We start from the raw sequence: 4,973 nt of genomic DNA, 5'->3' as shown, positions 1-4,973 counted from the left end.
AAAATTTAAAAAATCTGCTATTCAAGATACTCAGGTGTCTTTTTCTCTTTGAGACTGGCAAAGGTTGGGTGTTTTAAAAACTTGAAGAGGAGGTGGTAAGAGGAAAAAAATCCTCAATGCTCTCAAAAACTCAACTGTTAGGACTCCATACAACCACTATGTTGGCATGGAAACAAGGTGTTCTCTGTCACAGAACCATTCGCTTCCCCCCTGGAAGTACTTCCCCCAAACCAAGTATATAAAGATTTACATCAGCTCACTCATGATTAAAATTGAGGTAATTCTTCAAAAATCCAGCAAGACACCTCACCCAGAGAGATCTTTGAAATCATTGCTAGCTGAATTGCTGCTGGTCATATTGATTGGTGGCTGTGCAAAGTTCTGTGGGTTAAAGAAAGGATTAGCCTGCACACCAGAGGCAGACCATCCTCTGACGTTCATTTGTGTTCCCATAACTGAACTGCCTATACCCAGAGGCCCTTGTGGAGGTACAAACTGATTAAGCCACTGATTTGGTTTCTGTTGTGACAACTGGTTCATGCTAACTTTGGGTTTCTGAGGGCCAAAGAGATTATTAAGAGCAGGCATATCAGATTTCAGGTTGACCACAAAGCTGTGGTCATCAAGACAGTGTGGTACTGGCACAAAAACAGACACATAGATCAATGGAACAGAATAGAGAATCCAGAAGTGGACCCTGAACTTTATGGTTAACTAATATTCGACAAAGCAGGAAAGACTATCTACTGGAAAAAAGACAGTCTTTTCAATAAATGGTGCTGGGAAAATTGGACATCCACATGCAGAAGAATGAAACTGGACCATCCTCTTGCACCATACACAAAGATAAACTCAAAATGGATGAAAGATCTCAATGTGAGACAAGAATCCATCAAAATCCTAGAGGAGAACACAGGCAACACCCTTTTTGAACTCAGCCACAGTAATTTCTTGCAAGATACATCCACGAAGGCAAAAGAAACAAAAGCAAAAATGAACTATTGGGACTTAATCAGGATAAAAAGCCTCTGCACAGCAAAGAAACAGTCAACAAAACTAAAAGACAACCTAGAGAATGGGAGAAGATATTTGCAAATGACACATCAGATAAAGGACTAGTATCCAAGATCTATAAAGAACTTATTAAACTCAACAGCAAAGAAACAAACAATCCAATCATGAAATGGGCAAAACACATGAACAGAAATCTCACAGACGAAGACATAGACATGGCCAACATGCACATGAGAACATGCTCTGCATCGCTTGCCATCAGGGAAATACAAATCAAAACCACAATGAGATACCACCTCACACCAGTGAGAATGGTGAAAATTAACAAGACAGGAAACCACAAATGTTGGAGAGGATGCGGAGAAAAGGGAACCCTCCTGCACTGTTGGTGGGAATGTGAACTGGTGCAGCCACTTTGGAAAACTGTGTGGAGGTTCCTCAAAGAGTTAAAAATAGACCTGCCCTATGACCCAGCAATTGCCCTGCTGGGGATTTACCCCAAAGATGCAGATGCAGTGAAATGCCAGGACACCTGCACCCCGATGTTCACAGCAGCAATGTCCGCAATAGCCAAACTGTGGAAGGAGCCTCGGTGTCCATCGAAAGATGAATGGATAAAGAAGATGTGGTCTCTGTATACAGTGGGATATTCCTCAGCCATTAGAAATGACAAATACCCACCGTTTGCTTTGACGTGGATGGAACTGGAGGGTATTATGCTGAGTGAAATAAGTCAATCGAAGAAGGACAAACATTATATGGTCTCATTCATTTGGGGAATATAAAAAATAGTGGAAAGGAATAAAGGGGAAAGGAGAAAAAATGAGTGCGAAATATCAGAAAGGGAGACAGAACATGAGAGACTCACTTGGGGAAACGAACAAGGGGTGGTGGAAAGGGAGGTGGGCGGGGGGTGGGGGTGACTGGGTGACGGGCACTGAGGGGGGCACTTGACGGGATGAGCACTGGGTGTTATGCTATATGTTGGCAAATTGAACTCCAATTTAAAAAATATGTAAAAAAAAAGAAGTAGAAAACTGTAAAAAAAAAAAAAAGAGTGGGCATATCTGTGGGTCTTTGTTGAGTCGGCTTTGCACCAGCAGGAGGAACACTCACAACAGCACTGAAGTTTGGCAAAGTGGAAGGTGCCCCCAGGGTCGACCTGGTCACCCCAGGTGTGCTTGGACTACCGAATAAGTTCTGGTTTGTATTAACTGGCATGTTGAATCCTGAGGTCTGAAAGCCCATGTTATTGGCATTTAGGCCATTGGTCAAGTTTTCTTGGTGTTAGAAAACATCATGCCAAGGCCCACGGTAGGAATAGAAGTAAAGGTACTCGAAGCAGAAATGTTAGGGGAAAAAAAAAAAAAAGAAAGAAATGTTAGGGGCACTACAGAAAGGCCGGTCAGAGATGGCATGTTGTCATCACTGTGTCTGTCAAGTCCTTAGTCTGACTGGAGCAACAGGTGTGTGTACTTGGGGTTTAAGAGGCTGCCGGCTTCTCAGCTTCTGTGCCTGCCCCTGTTCTTTTGTTAATTTTTGTTTTTCTTCAAGTGTAAGTGATGCACTTTTATGCTTATTTTGTAACCCATCTTCCTTATTTTCTGACTCACCACCAGTAAAAAAGTCCACTCCAATGTTGTTAGAGACTTTGTCAATATGCTGAGACCCAACATTTGTAAACTTTTCTGCTGCTCTTGCATTATATGAAGTTGCTCCAGTTTAGTCCTATGTTTGGTTTCCAATCTGTTAAGCGTCTCTTTTATGACAGAAATGAAAGAATTGAACTTGATTGAGATTAAGATTATTTTCAATACTCAGGGGAATCAGATGAGCCAATACTTTTCCAGCCACTGTTCTTTGGTGATTCCCAACTTCTTATGAGTAAAAGTACATTTGTAAGTACCTAAAATTCCCACGAGGACTGCGGGTTCCTTGGATGGAATTTATGGTAAGAAGGGCAGGATGTCACCAAGTACAAACCACTTATCCAAGTATTCCAAAATCTTTCCTAAGCACGCTAATGAATTGACGTGAGCAGCAAGAGAAGACGTTTGCAGACGTGCATTTTTAATTCTTGGTATCAAAGAATTTTTCATGGATGCATAGTCTATAAGACTTGCAAAGCTTGGAATGATGTTTAAACAGAGTTCCTGAATTTGAATGGAAGGAGCCTCTAGTGCTGTGTGAACCATTGGTAGGACACTGCTCTTTATCTCCTCAGGAGGAGTTTTGGTTAGCAGCAAATCCATTTTTTTTGTAAGTAAATTAACAACCTGGATTGGCTCCTGCTGTTTAAAGACAGAGCCACGTTCGGGTAGACTTAATTTGACATGTGCTTCCTTGGAGCCTTCTTCGGCAATCAGTAGAACAGTGGGCAAAACAAAAGATACCATGTCAGGGGTTACAAGTTCTGAAGTCAAACAAGGCACAAATTCCCTGCACACGCTTGGGCAGTTTTGGTAGAACTTTCGGCAGTCCTTTGAAAAACTGTGTTTTCTGAAGATTATCTCTTTGGAATGAGGTCTCAAAATCCTGTAGTGTTATTGCACCAACATCACTGAAGAAGAAATTCTTTGTCATTTGATCTGCTTCTCATCTTACAGTTGGAGTTAATTTAAGAGCAGTTTTATGTGTTCTTGGACTTCCTCGGGTATATTTGAAGGTGAGCTAGATCCTAAACGACTCAACTGATCCAACTGCCCACTAAAACTCTTGTAAATATCGTGCTTGTTAACTTCAAATATGGGTTTTCCTTTATTAAATACAGCATACTTGACAGTTCCTAGTGAGTACATATCACTAGCTATTTTACAGCTCACCGGAAGCATGTATTCAGGACCCAAATATTCACGATTTGGAAGACACATGATGGTAAATTTGGGTCCCATTCTTTACAAGGTAACTTAGGCTCTTGTTCACAAGGATTGGTTGATGATACACAAAAATCAAAGCGCATTATTTTCCAGGCTCACTTTTATTCAAAATTATATTTTCAGGTGTAATATTTCCATGGACCATTTTCACACTGCTATGCAAAAATGACAGTCCTTCAGAAACCTGAAGCAAACCATATTTAGTTTCGACATCATAAAGGTTATAATCCTTAACATCTAGAGATACAGAAGAAGGTAGATTTTCCCAGTTACTTAAAACATTGGCTAAACTGGCAAAAATGGGTTCTGTACAAAATGCCAAGCAATCTCTGGATTCTTCTAAAGGATGCTGGGGAGGGAGAAGGAGAGAGAGGGGGGAGGAGGGGACATTTTTGAAAAATAATTCTAAAAACCTAATGAGAATAGAAATGTATGTTGACATGAAATATTCTATTAAGATGAGGAAAGGGATAGGAGCACCCAGGTGGCTCCGGTTGAGCCTCTGCCTTTGGCACAGGATGTGATCCCGGGGTCCTGGGATCGAGTCCCACGTGGAGCTCCCTGCATGGAGCCTGCTTCGCCCTCTCCCTATGTATCCACCTCTCTCTCTGTGTCTCTCACGGATAAATAAATAAAATCTTTAAAAAAGAGAGAGAGAAAAAAAAAGATGAGGAAAGGGGTGTATATAATAGAGAGGTAATACTCTAGCTCATTTCTTGATAATTTTGATTCTAATTTCAAACATTATGGATCATTTTGCTAAAGGAATCCTCCCAAGTTTTAATTCTTAAAACAATAACAAAAGAAAAACATGTTTTCTCATGTTTAGAACTTTTTCTCCCGTGTTCCTCCTTAAATACATTTTTTAATTGAATTGCATTTGATGTAATCTATTCTACTTTATGTAGAAATGCTTGAAAGAATCTAGGCACTGTCATTTATATGCCATCTTTATGTATTAAAAAACAAGTGCTAATTTGGATATCAATAAAGATACCAAGGGTTTACATTAGCTTATGTTTTTTCCCTGCTTGAAAAAAAAAGACCAGAATTTCTAGTTGAAAACAATATGACTGATTCAAA

General features: G+C 40.2%; 1 pseudogene; it reads right to left on the bottom strand.

The window, feature by feature from the left end:
- Window positions 1-306: 306 nt before the first annotated feature.
- On the bottom strand, window positions 307-4,105 carry LOC121501444 (annotated as a pseudogene).
- Window positions 4,106-4,973: the final 868 nt, after the last annotated feature.

This window comes from Vulpes lagopus, chromosome 11, assembly GCF_018345385.1.
Source record: "Vulpes lagopus strain Blue_001 chromosome 11, ASM1834538v1, whole genome shotgun sequence".
Lineage (NCBI taxonomy): Eukaryota > Metazoa > Chordata > Mammalia > Carnivora > Canidae > Vulpes > Vulpes lagopus.
Note: the sequence above shows the minus strand (reverse complement) of the source record. Positions and strands in the feature narration are given on the sequence as shown.